Source organism: Alligator mississippiensis, chromosome 3 (genome assembly GCF_030867095.1).
Source record: "Alligator mississippiensis isolate rAllMis1 chromosome 3, rAllMis1, whole genome shotgun sequence".
Taxonomy (NCBI): Eukaryota; Metazoa; Chordata; order Crocodylia; family Alligatoridae; genus Alligator; species Alligator mississippiensis.
This window is the reverse complement of record NC_081826.1, coordinates 302,125,809-302,141,901: the sequence shown is the minus strand read 5'-3', so window position 1 is coordinate 302,141,901 and position 16,093 is coordinate 302,125,809. Positions and strand designations below refer to the sequence as shown.

Genomic DNA, 16,093 nt, shown 5'->3' with positions numbered 1-16,093 from the left:
TGTGCGGGAGTCTGTCTGGGTCTGGAGCAGAGCCGACTCCATTGCTCTGCCCCTTCCCCGTTTCCCACTGCCCATCGCCCTTTTAACCTTCCAAATACCAATTCAGGGTTCTCAGGCTAGGTGCACTCCCAAGCCATATGCCCTGGCTCCCCACATCTATAGCTGAACCCTGGGGCCCTGAAGTGGGTATGGGGCTGGGGTCCTCCCGAGGCATGAAGATGGGGCACGGGCCGACCCCTGGGGAGGGTCTGGCCACAGCAGCTGCTAGTGCTGGGGCTACAGGATCCTCCTCCACTCCCAACAAGGTGTCCTCATGGGAAGCCACCATTAGCACCTGGCCCATGGGTCCTCTCCAAGGTGAAACATCCTCTGGGACACACATAGTCTCTCTGAGTCTGGATATCTCTTCCTCTTCACGAATCTCTCAGAGGGGGTGACTGAAGTCAGGTGGGCTGCTCTTCCTCCCTGCTAAGTTGAAGTTCTGGAGTAAGTCCGAGCTATACCGTGCCCCAATACAAATTTGCCGGAGCCATATCTGGTCAGCGTCAGTGACATTAAGCACTCCCTGGGTCACCAGGCATTGTAACACCAGCTCTAAGCGCAGGGCATATGCTGAAAGAGTCTCGCCCTTGCACTGGAACGTTCACAGCAATTTGTAGTACGCACCCCCACTCCCTGTGGGTTGGCCAAAAGTATCTTGAAGGACCTGCACGCATTGCTGGGCGGTGATAGCGGGGTTCCGGAGTTTGGCAGTCCTTACAACCCCTAAGGCAGGCTCCCTCAGGACCTCCAGCAGACGGCATCACTTATCCTCATCAGGTATTTGCCAAGTCAGTCAAGTCTCTTGAATATGGGAGAGCCAAGAATCGAATCCTTCTTCCCTTGCAGGGACTGGAAGGGTTCCCAAGAAACTCTGGAGTGTCTTACAGCCTGCCTGGTCACTGGAGGAACAGGTCACCTCCCGCAGAATCTGCTGGAAAACCCTTACCCATTTCGGGGTAGCTTCAGTACCAGCAGGTTGCCCCGCTCCCCCCTACACCATCCCATCACTCCCGGAGGGTACGGCAGACTGGTCGGCATTGGACATGTCTCCTGGTAGCTCTCTCTCTCTCTCTCTTTACAGGGGTACACAGCGCTTGAATAATATCCTGGCACCTGCTACACGGGGATCCTGGACGAGCCCCCAAAATGTAACCCGGGCGGTACTCCAAAAGGCACCCCCCTCTCCAATTGAAGGGATCAGAGCAGGTGCACAAGCACTGTGGGAGGTGTAGGGATTCTCCTTCTCCTATAGAGCAGAGCCAGACCACCACTGGGGACTTAACCATATATCTTTTAATGAGGGACCAATACTGGGAACATAACAGGCATAATCAGGGGGTATAGTGCACACTACAATGCCCCAAGGGGGCAGGATTCAACAAAGGTTAGACACTTAAAATCATTAACAAAAGACAGGGTTAACAAAATATAAAACACAAACAGCAGAGCAAACAATACTGGTTGGGGAAATATAAAAAGGCACCAAATACAGAATGTCAAAGGACAAAGAAATATAGGGCCTGGGTACCTGGAGAGGGAGAAAAGTGGAAAACACAATGGCTCCTTTCTACTGCAAGACAAATTTATCCTTGTTAGCTCATTCACCCCAAGACACCAAAATTGGGACTTGAACTCAGATCAGCCACACAGTAGGCAAGAACACTACCACACAGCCACTAGTACTGGTCTGAGCTGCTAGGGGTCTTGACCTTCCTGGAGCCCCTGCCTCACATCGAGATGCCTGGCCTCTAATTGGAGGAGCTGGAAGCCAAGCTGGGAACCCCTCAGGTCGCTGCTCAGATTCTCCTGCTGGCCACAGCCTAGTGTAGGGGATCCTAGAGCCCAGCAGGAATCCTCTCCTGCCAGCCACATGACATGCTGCTGAGGGTCCAACTGTTGCCTCTAGGTCCTGATTTCATAGATTTCATAGACATTCAGGCTGGAAGGGACCTCGGAAGATCATCGAGTCCAGCCCCCTGCCCAAAGGGCAGGAAGTCAGCTGGGGTCACAGGATCCCAGCAAGATAAGCATCCACTTTCTGTTACCAAATTTGCCCATTACTTTGGGGTGTGCTCATTTATTAGGGATACTTTCTAGGGTCTTGGTGATTCTGTCAATGTGCTGCTTGTGTTACTATACGGAGCTGTATTTCTCCCTTTTGCAAGCCCTCACCCCCAGTGGAGCTATCTTGCAGGACTCAATCTCAATGGAACTGGGTTCCTCCAGTCACCAAATCAGTCATACACACAAACACACACAAATTAACGTGACACGCCTGACCTGGCCGGGCTGATCAGCATGGACAGGCTGACACCCTCATATGCCAAGAATCAGTTCATAAGAGCAACAATAAAATACTGTCAGACACAAGCACACAGGTGAACAGAATCCCTCTGAATCCGGCTGGGGGTCCAGCTGACACCCTCATGGGCCAGCATTCAGTTCATAAGGGCACGTCTGAGTCAAACTGGGCCAATCAGCCTGTACAAGCTGATCCCCTTATGTGTTTCAAACTCAGCACGTCCCAATCTTTGGCCTCTTGATGAGCAGACCCCACAATAATTTAGGCTTCACAGGGATCTTTAGCATAGGTAAAAGAAGCGTTGCTGCAGAGCACGGGAGGAAAAAGAAGCAGAGAAGGAAAAATATACCCAATTACTACCAGTTTGCCTATAAAAGTTATTTATTGCTAAGCATATGAAATATATAATAGTACTAGTAGTAATAGCCATGCAAAAGAAAAACAAACACAAACAATGACAATAATATTCTGGTTTCACTAAGTATTTGGGGAAACTTAGCTCAAGCTTAACTAATACAGTGCAGGTTCAGAAGTTTATGCCTAGACAGACGAGAGAGAACGCTGGGATCTCACCGAGTCCACGGTACCCAGGCTGCAAAGCTGACAGGCACAGTCCGTAGCACAATCCTTGAAGGGAGATAATCTGTTCTTCCAGCGTCCCAAGAATGACAGGGGATGGCGTCAGCACAGGAGTTTTCTTCTTCTTTCCTTTTCTCCCTCTTTCCTCCTGCTTCTTCCTTTTCTTTCTCTTTCTTCTTTTTTTTAAGCACACACACTTACAGATTTTTATACCCTCAGTTCAGCTGCTTTGAAGCACCCTCAGTAGTGTAAATCATTGTCTTTTCTATTGACAAGGGGTTATCTGGTTTGGACCATCTCAGGAAACTGATTGATAATCAGGAAACACTTAAGATTAGGGAGTAACCCAAATACTTGGGAGCCAGCTTGAGATTCCTATGGATGACAGATATCCTGATGGGATATCTCATGGTTTCTTCAGGAACAATAGATAGCTTGCAGCATCAGGATTTTGGATTTTTACTTGTTGTGCACAAGCCTCAGCTTAGCATGACTTTTCCAGATCTAAAGCAATTATTGGGGTGCTCATAACCTTTTGTGGAGAGGACTCCCACCAGTCGTCTCGGGAAAGATATGACAACACATGGGATTAGGGCTCCAGCAGGCTGGATGCTGTGATGAACCCTTAACCATTGTTCAAATGTTGCCCGTACCCCCTCGGACTCGGTCTCTTGCCTCAGCATTCCCTAACCCGGCAACCGAGTTTTAGTCAATCAAGTTTAAATAGGCCTCCCATAGTGGGACCGGGGAATGTACGGCCCGAGATGCCTATTAAACTTAGAGCTGTGTGTGTGTGTGTGTGTCTGGGGGGGGGAGTCCTTAGCAAATCCAGATTGGAACTGGGATGATAAATGCTGAGCTGGGTGTGTGTGAACATGGGTTGATTAACATTGGAAGCACAGATTCCCCATCATGCAGCGCTCTCCTGCTTCTCTGGTCCCAGAATTCACTGCAGTTTCTGCTTCAGGCTTTCTGTTTTCCATCTCTCATGTAAATGAATGGTCATCTGGTTCCATCTCGGATGTAAATGAGACCTAGGGCGGTTGTTTCACTCTTATCACCCTTATCTGGAGAGTTTTAGGTGCGTCTCTCACTTCATCTTAATCAGTTTCGTTTATGTAGAGGAGGGGAGGGACGGGGGCGGGGAGGGGAGTCCTTTGTGAGTCAGACAGACTGCATCCTGTGCCAGGGTTGCCCAAGAATACAGAGCTGAGGCGTAACATTTCGTCTTGAAGGTGTTCAATGAAGGCGCTTGAACCACCTCCGGTGGCAGGCTGTTCCAGACCTTGGGGGCTCGGACAGTAAAGAAACTCTTCCTTATGTCCAGCCTGAAGCAGTCTTGTAGTAGTTTATGACCATTCAATCTCGTCATCCCTTGGGGCGCTCTGGTGAACAAACGTTCCCCCAGATACTGGTGGTCACCCCTGATAAACTTGTAGGTGGCCACCAGCTCACCCCTGAGCCTGCGCTTTTCCACGCTAAAGAGCCCCAGGGCTCTCAGCCTGTCATCGTAGGGTCTGCTTCCCTGAGCTCTGATCATGCGCGTGGCTCTTCTCTGGACTCTCTCAAGCTTCTCCACATCCTTTTTGAATTGTGGAGCCCAAAACTGGATGCAGTACTCCAGCTGCGGCCTCACTAAGGCCAAGTACAAGGGGAGAATGACATCCTGGGATTTGCTTGAGAAGCATCTATGGATGCAAGCCAGTGATTTGGTCCTGATCCTTCAGGCTCTTCTGGGGCAACTGCTTCTGCCCCGCTGGCTCAGCTCTTCAAAGCTCCTTCCTCATAGTCCCTCACTGGTCTCCCCCTGAGTCAGCCATGCTGCCCCTTTTATCCCCCTCCAGGTGACCCAAGGGGCCAATCAGGGGACATGAGGGGTGAATCTCTGGGGCCAGATTGGTAAGGAAAGGGAATCCCAAGTCCTCCGATCATCTTTTGCCTTTTCAAAACCCCTGGGTTAGGTCACTGCCAGCCAGCCCGTCACATGTGTAAGCGAGCAGATCATGTACCCAGCTTAAGCTATGAGAAAGTCAAAGGGCATGACCCCAAGTTACTAGGGTAAGCACAAACTGGAACAATCTTATTCTAGTTTATTAAAAACAGGATACTAGTATAGGAAGAGTGTGGCTATTAATGATTGGTGTATCCGTTACTATGCATATGATGTCATACTTCCTATTTAATCAAGTTGTCCGCGAAGTAGAACAACGGACAGTTTCCTCTCGGGGCAGTTGTCTGTTCAGAATGCATTCTTTAATAAATCAAGTCTCTAAACTTATGTTGTCGTTCGTCTGAGCCTTTGCCTAATGAACCCGGGGACTAGTTTTCCCCAACACCCCCATGCATGTGGCCTTCACCACAGATAAGGTGGCCTAGCATGGATGAATGCGGGCCACAGCTCTGCCATTTTCTTCAGCTGGGGAGTTACAAGATCCTTCCCACACACCCACCCCAGCACTTCCTGCCCCTCCCTACAGCCTGGGTTGAGCCTAAGCATAGGGGCAAGACCCTGTAGCCAGGACCCTGTGGGACTGCTCCCAGCAGGAGCATTGGCACTGCCCTGTCCTCAGCCCCAGCCTGGGCTGCAGGGAAAGTGGCAACATCACACACAGGAGGCTGCTGTCTATGAACAAATGCATGAATGTGACTGAATGGGTGAGTGTACACGGTGCCTTCGGCCCTGCCCATGCTCACACCCACACAGCCCAGTGCCACTCTGCAGCCGGCACCCAGCACCTCTGAAGGCTACAAAGGAAACCCTGATGCCTGCAGCAACTGGGCATGGGAGCATGCTCCTTCCCATCTCATGTGGCAGCAGCAAAGCCCCGGAGCTTGGGGCAGCCACACTCCCCCCTCTGCCCTGCAGCCTGGGCACAGCAAGCAGAGCCACCCCTCAGCTCTGGGGCAGGACAGCCCCTCCATCCCCTGCCCCCTCCAATCTCTGATCTTGGCTCCTGCAGTCCTGTTTCACCCCCGAGCCAGGTCTGCACCCCTGGGAGCTCTCTCCATCCCTGCTGGGGAGCCCTGGGCAGGGCAGGGGATGTCCCTGCACTCATCTATTCACTGCTGGGCCTCATGCCCAGCTGGCTCTGTGCCCACCTGGCCCAGCTGGAGGGTCTCATATGTGTCCTCAGCCTCACCTGTCTGAAGGTATATAAACACAGAGGCTGGTCAGGGTGTGGGGTTGCGGCAGGACCAGGTATAGGGAGGGGTGCTGGCTCCTACCTGTCCCTGCACCAGGGGGGTCCATGCTCTGTCCCGGGGAGGCCTTGGAGAACTGCAGGGCCTCATACATCCTGGCAGTGGGTCACAAAGCAGCTCCCAGTACAGGCGGCTCTGCAGTGTGGGGCTGCTGGAGAGAGCAAAGGAAGTGCTGCGGCATCACTTAGAAGCAGAAATGGTTTTGACCACAGTGTGGAGCCATGAAGCTTGGCTGGATGTGGGGCAGGAAAAGGCCCTGCCCTCCCTGGCACAGGCAACCCTGGCAGGGGCTGGCTGGGATGATGGGGGCCCAAAAGTATCCAGGGGGTTGTGCTGGGTCAGCCTAGGCCTGGGAAGCTTCAGGCATGGCTGGGGCTGCTGTAAACATGAGGAGGCTGTGGATTGATGGACATTTTCTGAGACCCCTCTAAGTCCCCCCCAGTTCAGGCTCAGGGCAGGATAAGCCCATGGCCCCTTGGGTACCAAGACTGGAACTCCAGGGCACGGCTCTTCCCACCATCCCTGTCCTGACTCCAGCCCCCAGGAGCTCCAGGTGGATCAGGTCTGATGGGCTTTTTCCTTCCAGGAAGCGAGATCCCAGAAGCAAAAACCCGTAGGACAGGGAGCTGCCCGCAGGCGTTGGCTGAGCTGGGCCCAGGTCAGGAAAGCACAGGCTGCGATGACTATCTCCCACTGTTTTGGGAAAGTCACCTGGGCTGCACACGCACCCCCAGGTCTTGTCACTAGGCAGTGGCAAGTTGCACCTTTCCCAGTTGTGGACAGGTCATTATAAACAGATCTATGTCCAAATAGCAGGCAGTTCCCAGTGGAGTCCCACAGAGCTTTGTTCTGGTCCAGGGGCTGGGCACCATGTTTATTAAGGACCTGGATGTGTGCACGGAGCTGCTGGAGCCAGGCTGCAGGGGACATGAAATGGTGTAGGACTGTGACCAGGCTGGTGGAGGGGAGCAGAGTCCAGAAAGACACCCTGTCCAGGTGCCCAATTGGACAGGTGGCCATGCACAGACATCTGCCAGCTCCACGTCACCACTGTCCTGAACTCACTGCTGGGGAAAGAGGGGGACCCTGAGGCCCCTCCACACTGGTGTGTGCTGGGGCAGGTCAGAGATGCTGCTGTGTCTGACTGCTCCAGGCCTATGGGGTCTGGCATCTATCTCGGGTCCTGGGAACATCTGGTAATGCCCTTGCTAGGCCCTGTCTGACAGACAGTTCAGGGAGCAGGTGTTGCTGAGTCCTTGGGGCTGGGAGGGAATTGCTCTGGTGCAGGTGGGATCTGGTCCCTGGAGCCACAAGGTGAAGGGTAGAGGCAGGGTGAGCAGGGAAGGCAGAGCTTGTGGCAGAAATGCCACCATCTGTGTCTCTCTCCAAAAACCTGTCCTGGTCAGCTTGGGACACTGGGGGCAAATTCCTGATGGAGGGGGATTTTCCTCCCCGCCTATGTGACAAAAGCCTGGTACCGAGGTGTGGTCCCTCTGGTCACCTGAGTGGGGGAGGGAAAAGCCCCTGTTCCTCTGCCCAGGTGACCAGTGATGCTTTTTAAATTGGTTGGCTAGTTGCCAACACTGCTGGCTTCTCTTGGACTGGGCTGCCAAGGTCAGAAAGGCGATATAAGGGCCTGGCCCAGAAGAAGGGTGGAGAAGCCATTTTACCAGCATGGCCCAAGCATCAGGACACAGGGAGAGAGTCTGATCCAACTGAGACGCTCTCTCTGGAAATCTCTGAGCCAGATCTCTACCATCTTCTGGATGATACTTGTAAGTGTTTCTAGAGAGTTCGTCAGCTCCCAGTGATGCATTTGCATATCAAACGACTACCTCAGCCAGACTGTTTTGCTCAATGGTAATCCCTTGATAGTGCTCAACCTCTTAACCTAGTCTAACTCTACCCTTTGTAACCAATACAGTTCTCCTTTATGACTGGTGTAGGAGACTTATTGAGGGGTGGGTTTAATTATGCCTAGGAGGCCACTTAGGTCTGCAGACTAAGGGAGACTATCCTTTTTGGCCCCCGACTTGGGGAGGAGCCCCAAGTGCTTGGATTGGGTCGAGTACCCGTAGGACTATTAGGCCTGTGTTTCCTGGACACAGGACCTAGAAGGTCCCCTCTCGGGGTGGTGGCAGCACTTTACCCCGGACTCTGCGGTGGGGCTCGAAAGGGGGTCTGCCAGGGCTTAGGTGACTCTGGGGAGACACGTGGAGTCCAGCAGGTGGACAGGTGTGGAGTGGTGAGGTGGGAGGCTCAACGCAGGAGCTCCCCCGACTGGCCTGCCACAGAGCTAGCCCTAGCGCCAGCCCCATGTGTGCTGGGTGCAGGGTCCAGCTGACAAGGTGGGTAGTGAACATGAGCCCCTGGAGCTGCTATACTGTGGACATGTGCTCTTCTAGTCATGGGACCCTCATGCCTTCATACCCTGTGGTCAGTCCCTGTGGTTCCCTTGGGGCGGCAGGCCAACTTCTCGCAGACCCAATGGTGTTTCTCATAGGACAAGCCTCATCTCTGTATTCTTGCCCTTTTTATTGTTCCAAAAGTACCATGGGGTGTCTTGCTCCCAGGCCTGCATTGACACAGGCCACATCAGGACCCCAGGCTGTCCCTGCACCACATGGCCCTGCCCGCCTGGCTCCAGCCTCAGCGTCGTCCTGTCTGACCCTGCACAAGTGCCCAAGCCAGAGCACCCAGTACAGCCTGTGCTGCAGTGAGCTGACAGGAAGCTTCCCACAACCCGGTGCTTGTGATCAGGCAGGTGCATAAATTTTCAAGGAAGGAGCTCAGTACGACCTTACAAACTGCAGGGTGCCATCCTCCCACTGCCACTGGCATGTGTGTGACTTTGAGTCCCATCTTGAACTGAATCCAATCAAGTATGAGGCATCTGTGTGGGCAAGAAAGCTCTGCAGAGGTCACAACGGCTTTAAAATGGTGTCAGGGCAGGGAGACCCGATGCCTGGGTACAACACCCAGAGGGTCCCCGGGTGCTGGGGCCATTCCTTGGGATTGGGAACTGGCAGGAGAATGTCTGTCGGCTGCTCCAACAGTCTCCAAGGCCTCTGAGCTGGCAGGAGATTTTCAGCAGTTCTTCCTCTGCTCCAGCCTGTTTCTTCCCCTCAACTGCTCCAGACAGTGCCTCAGTGCTGCCCTCCATCAGCCAGGATCTTCCCAGTCCCTCTACCCTGCAGCAGGATGGAGTCACTGGCTCCTTCGACATGGGCCTTTCTGACCCTCACTGTGCCTCCTCCCTGCTCTCAGCCCTGCCTGTCCTGCCCCTGCCAGGCATCACCTTCCCACTATCCCCAGGCTGCGCAGCCCAGTGCTGTGCCTGCATGGTCCTCTGGTCCCAGTCACAGAGGATAAGGAGCTGGGAGGATTTTCCTTCACACTCAAGTTTGCTTTGCTCCCAGGTCTTCTCCTTGAGGAGGAACAGGAACTTCCCACGGTGCAGCACCCAGGTCTCTGGACAGCAGTCTGGGCACAGGCAGCCGCTCAAACCTGTGCCCCACCCTGTACATTGGCTTTCAGGTCTCCCTTCCACCCAAGGGGTCCCGGGCCCTGGTCTGCACTGGTTGGGACTGGCCCAGGTGCAGGAGCTAGGTAGGCCTGTCTCTGAGCTCAAGGCTGTGTTCTAAGCCTGTACCTGTGTAATACCGGGAGCCCCCACCCTGCCCAATGCTCCCAGCAACTGCCACCCCAGCATCCCTCTCACACCCATGCTGCCAGTAGCCTGGAGGCGGGGGGGCGGTGTCTGAGAATTGCTGCATCCCCCAAGCTGTGCCTGATCCCTGCCAGGCATCTGCTCCATTGCCCCACAGCAAGGGTCCTGATCTCTCCATCGCACCGGCATGGTGCATGGGGCTGGACACTGCCCTGAACTCCCTGCCCTGCCCATGGGGCCATGGCCCATGTTGTCTCCCCAACCCTGCCCTGCAAAGAGCTACCTGTGACCTGGAAAGGCTGAGTACTGGTCTGGGTGCTGGCAGCAGCATCCAGCTGCTGCTGCAGTTTCTGGGCCTGCTGCTGTGCACGTTCCAGCTCCTCCCTGGTCTGCAGCTCTGCCCAGATGTGGTTCCTCTCCTGGTGCATCCTCGTCAGGTCTGACTGGGCCTGCGCCAACTGATCCTGGGCCAATGCCAGTACTGTGCCCGCCTGCTCAAGCTGCTGCCCCTTCACCCTGTGGTCATGGGACACCTGATGCAGCTGTTGCCCCTGTTGCCAATGTATGCGCATGATGGCTTCAGCTCCTGAGGCAGCACCTGGCATCCCTGGCTGAGAGGAGTTGCCATGGCAGGAGCAGCACCCACCACCCCCTCTGCTCATATCTCCACCCAAGCCCCGGTGCCACGGGAAGGTAAAGCTGGTGGCAGCCTCCCAAGGCAGTGCCAGGGCACAGATATGAACATGGACACAAGAACATGGCTGCCCTGTGTCCCCAGTGATGCATCCACCCCTGCCCATTACCCCTGTCCCCAGAGTACATTCTGGGCCAGGGGAGCCCAACTCACAGCAAACCCCCAGGTCGATGGTGGTGGCCAGCAGGGCCGGGGCAGGGGCTGTGCACTCCACTGGGACTCTGCAAGAAACCAGGCACCATGGGACCAGTCTCTGCAGATGCAGCCCCCGTGGCCCCCAGACCGCTGGCCTTCACCACAGTTGAGGCACCCAAACATCACCAGATGTGGGGGTATAGCCCTGTCCTTGGCTGCAGCAGCCACAGCCCTGCCATTCCACCACAGACAGGCCTGGCAGTCAATGGCCAGGGATGTTGGGGTCCAAGAGAATCCCGGAGACTCTACTGGCACAGCCCAGGCCTGGGACACCCCCCACCCCAGCACTGGTAACAAGCAGCTCTGCAATGGCAGGAAGGGACTGGGGAGGTTCTTCCCCCCGCACCCTCCACAGACCTCCCTGCCTCCACTGCAGCCTCAGGCTGAGCCTGAGCACAGGGGCGAGACCGTCTAGCCCTGACCCTGAGGGGATGGTCCCATCCAGAGCATTGGCTCAGTCCCATCCCCAACCCCTGTCTGGGCTGCAGGGAAGGTGGCAGCATCACACACAGGAAGCTGCTGTCTATGAACAAGTGAGTGACCGTGTCTGAACAGGCAAACGTGCATGATTCCTCTGGCTGCGCTTATGGCCACACAGCCCAACCCCTCTCTGCAGCCAGCACCCAGCATCTCTGAGGGCTGCTGAACCCAGTATGAGGATCTCAGAGGTGTCAATGAACTCGTCTTGGACTGGGGGTTGCACACGCAGGGGCTAGTCAGGGTGTGGAGATGGGGAAGGGCTGGGTGGAGGATGGATGCTGGCTCCTACCTGCTTTCTGCACCCGGGGGGTTGTGCTCCATCTTGGGTGGGCCTTAGAGAATCAGACATCAGTGTAGGTGATGCTCTGGCCCATCCTGGCAGTGTTGCAAAGGGTGGCTCTGGAACTGCTGGGGACAAAGCACATCACAGCAGGAGGAAAGCATCAGCCAGAAGCAGAAGTGGTCTTTACCAAAGGTAGGGGTGGCTAAGCACAGCTGGTTGTGGGGCCACGGCCCTGCCACTGGCTCCAGCAGCTGCAACCCTGCCCTCCCCAGGCAGGTCCCCAGGACTCTCAGGGGAGCTCTGGGGGACCAAGAACATCTGGGATGGCATGTAGAGTACGCCCAGGCCCAGGCCAGTAGCCCCTGTCTGTCCCAGGCTGAGGAATATCCTGTGTCACCAGGGCACAGGCTGCAACAGCAGGGTCTCCTGGGCTGTGTCTGTGCTCTGGGCTCCATTGCTGAACTGCGTGGGGGGGGAAGGACCCTCCCAGATGCAGGACCTGACCCCATCACCACTCACAGGTGCCTGGTTATGGGGCAGCCTCCCCCACATGGTTCCCCTCCACTCTCCACGCTCCACACCCACTCATACCAGGGTCACAGGTCTGTGTGCGCAGTGACTTGAGACTCAATTTCTGCAGCAGGGCTGGAGCATCATTGTCACCGCAATGGTTGAAAAAACGCACGAGATTTCCTGGGACAGGCAGAGTGTGAAATCCCACACAGCCTGAGATTTATCTGCTATCTGCCTTATTGGGCACTGAGCTGAGGCTGCTGCTGCTTCTTCTCCAGCCGTGGGGAAGTGTGCTCTGTGAACCACCACTCCTCTCCCCTGGATCCCAGCTAGACAGGTTGTGCAGCCCCAGAGCTCACCCCAAGCCCTTTCCTAGGCAGCAGGGTGTCTGAATGCATCCAGCTCAGCAAGGCCTCAGGGGCTTCCCACACAGGACTGAAGAAACTGGCCCCTGGGAACAATACTGAACAGGTCCTGGGAGACAGCCAAGGTGCAAAGGCCTGGAGAAGGGTCAGCACAGTTCCCCTTACTGAAAACGACAAAGCCTGGAGCCTGGCTCAGATCTTTCAGGGGTTGAATTCTGGCCAAAACTGCCAGCGAGGCACACGTCTGGGACTCAGCCGCACTCTGGGCTGGAACCAAAAGAAGCTGCAACTGTGACTAAGGTGTGCCGGGCTCCCCACCTTGCCCAGAGCACCAGCAAAACTGCCAGGCACCAGCCCTGGCTCGTCTGCTCCAGGGGCCGACACCCCCATGGGATTATCCCACTCCAAACCCAGAATAGCAGATGGGGAAAGAAGAGAACAGGGGTCTCAACCCTGAGACAGACTCTCTCTCCCTCTGCCTGAGGGTTTCCAGTTCACTTCTTAGGTAAAGGCAGGGGGTGGGGGTGGGGGGGGGAAGCATGGGACCAGTTTCTTCTGCTCCCAGTTCTGCTTCTCAGGTCTCAGTGGCCCCAGGGGAAAAGAGTCCCACAGGTCCAGCTAAAAGGTTTCTATACACCTGGCCTGACAACACACGCTTTTCCAGTCTGGACTTCCTCTGCTTAGAGCTTTTCCTCTTAACCATTTAATTTAAAAACAAGAACAATACCCAGGTAGCCAAATGAGTGAGGCATTGGGTCCCATGGCCTATGTGACTAGAAGCCAGGCCCTCTTGTCTACAAGAAATGCAGCAGGTATCTCAAACAAAAAGACTCAACAGACGCACCTTTTTTGCCTCAGGTGTCTGCCTCCTGCAGCACCTCTCTCCTCAGGGCACTCACACAGTGGGGAGGAGACCAGACACATAAAGAAAGCATGAGTAAATGCAGCAGAGCAGAGATAGATAGATAGATAGATAGATAGATAGATAGATAGATAGATATAATATTGAACTAAAACCGTATAAAATAAAACATTTTTTTTGGCAAAACTGTTTATTTCTACATATACATCTCTCTCTCTCTCTCTCTCTCTCTCTCTATATATATATATAACTGTACATCTACCAAACTGTTATGTGACCATTGTGGTTCACTTGACAGACCAAAAGCACACTGTAACAGTTAAACTATTTTAGTTCTGTTACAATATGCCACAACACACTTTCCAACACAACATGGTATGTACATTTGGTCTGGGTTACGGAGGGACCATCTCTGAGTCCCCTAGAAGTTGTCCTAGTTCAGACTTGGGGCAGGGTGAGCCCACAGCCCCTTAGGCATGGACAAGCAGCTCCAACAGCTTCCCAGGCTATGGGAAATTGGACAATTGGTCATGTACCTTAATCTCACCTCAAAGGCACATGTCCTGTAGTCCAAATGGATCAGGCCATTAATTCTCATTAACCAATTGAGCCCAGGCATGGTTCAAATTGATAAAGGGGCATCTGGGAAGTGGGCACCTTTGTCCCAAATGAAACTGTTTAAAGGGGCAAGATAGATCTAACCCTGAGTCTAGCCTTTTTTAATAAGATAACTTTCACTGTCAAGACAGCATCTCAGTGGCCCAGCTCGGAGAATGAAAGAATAAACCACCTACCACCTGACCCTTAAGGAATAGAGCAACCAATCTTCTTAATCCTCCCTGCCACCCTTCTTGACTAGCAGGAAGGAACGGCTCTTAGCTGTTGGTAGATATGCATCAGACGGACTGATCAGTGCCCACTCCGATGTTGAGGCAGAAAAAAGGTCAGAAAAATCCTCAATTTATGATGGCCACCCTCCTGCAGGGAACTGCTCCACCATTTCTGTATAGAAGAGAAGCACCCCAAGAATGGCACTGCTGTGTGCACTGCCACTGCACATGTCAGCATTGCACAGTTGTCAATATGGAGAACAAACCACTGCAAGGAGTTTTCCTTGGCAGGTTTGTGTGTGTTTGTTTTCTTTTGCAGAAACCACGGTGTAATCTCCCTCCAGGAGCAAAGGGGACTCATAGACTACGAGGCCTCACTACCATCAGCAGTGTCTGTCTCACCCAAACCACTGCTTTTCCATTACAGCAAAATTGTCTGGTCTGCTTTGTGTTGTCCTGTTATATGCTTTGTGTTTCTTTGTTTGGTTCATTTTAAGTTGTTAAAAGTTTAAATGTATACAAATATCATAAAAATATGATAAAAAAATCATTGTAATACCTCCTCTAAAAATTGAAGCTTTCTGTGGATCCCAGACAGGAACAATTCCATTCTTTTGCACTGGAAAGGTGTTCTGATATTTGAAACAAGGGCAGCAATTAATATAAATGTTTTTAATTTAACTTGATTAGGAAAATGATATTTATTAAAGGTTGTGTGTGTTTTGTGTATTCTTTTTTTCCTTCCTCTTCTCTAAACCATTTGATTAAACTTTTTTTTGTTCCTCTCTCAAGGATTTAAATGCTATTTAGAACATCCGTAGCACAAGATGTGCGTAAGGAACTACATTAACTCATTGTGTTAAAGGAACAAAGAATCTGCAGAGTTAATGTCTCCCTAAACCTGAAACCTCTGTGTCTAAAGAAAAAAAAATGTTAAAAAACAAGTGAGATATGGCTCAGCAACTGTATAATATCATTTGAGTAATCATGACAGATTAAAAGATAAGTCTGCCTGTTGCATTTAGAAATTTATTTCTAATGACTTGGCCAGCACATGGAAAAAGAATCACCTTGGTAGCACAAATCCCATCCATAAAAATGCAACAGGTTCCATAATAAAATGTCAAACAAAGTCATATTTAATTCAGGATTGCTTTAATAAGTGAAGAGATAACTGTACCGCTGTAGCTGTGTAAAGCAACCTTATTGTTTCATAGTTTCATAGTTGGTCGGTGTGGCGGGCCAGTAGGGGGCACTCCTGTGCTAAGCCGCCCAACTCACTGCGCCGCCCACCTTCCAGGCTCCAAGTGCCTCCCTGGGGTGCCTCCCGTCCGGCCGACCCCTTCCCTGGAGCACACCCGCTAGCCTGGGGTCCCGCTGCCACCATCCAAGGCTCTGGACTCAATTGTGGCTCTGCGCACCTTGGAGAACACAGGCCTGATCGTCCAATGGGTCCTAGACCCAACACAGGCACTTGGGGCACTTCCCCAACTCAGGGGCTTATTAGAAAAGTCTCCCTTAGTCCACAGACCTAAGGGGCCTCCTCGGCATAATTTAGACCCACCCCTCAATAAGTCTCCACACCAGTCACAAGGAGAACTTTATTGATTACAGGGGGTAGGGCGAAAATGGGGTAAAAGGTAGAGCAATATCATAGAAATATCAGAGGAATATCAGAGGAATCTCAGAGGAATCCCAAAGAGCAAACCAGGGTGGCTGAAGTAGCCTTTTGACCACGCATCTGAGTTACTGTAAGCTAAATATCTAGTTTGATCTCGAGTAGCTTACTCACATGCATCGTCCAGAGTTGGTTGGAGTTTCCTCTGGAGGTAGGTCACTCTTTGAGCATGCGGTGATGAGGAGGAAGCCTGTTTCAGATTTACCTGGGTGACCGCATGGCTAATGGCTCCCCTTCTTCCTGTCCCGGGCCTTTAAATAACCTCTCTGACCTCAGCAGCCCAGTCCAATCAAAGCTGCCAGTTCTGGCCACTCGCCAACCAATCTAAAAAAGCATCACTGTCTACCTAGGCCGGTGGGCTGGGCTTTTCCCTCCCCCTCCCCAGGTGACCAGAACATC

General features: G+C 53.0%; 1 long non-coding RNA gene across 2 annotated transcripts; it reads right to left on the bottom strand.

Annotated features, from left to right (window-relative positions):
* Positions 1 to 2,654: 2,654 nt before the first annotated feature.
* Positions 2,655 to 15,904, bottom strand: LOC109282023 (uncharacterized). 2 transcript variants are annotated; one of them, XR_009461197.1, is made up of 4 exons: positions 15,809 to 15,904; positions 11,453 to 11,571; positions 6,149 to 9,017; positions 2,655 to 3,957 (listed from the first exon to the last, which is right to left on the bottom strand). It is a non-coding gene; the product is annotated as an uncharacterized LOC109282023 (long non-coding RNA). The 2 variants fall into 2 exon arrangements; XR_009461198.1 differs by having other exon boundaries at positions 6,149 to 6,275.
* Positions 15,905 to 16,093: the final 189 nt, after the last annotated feature.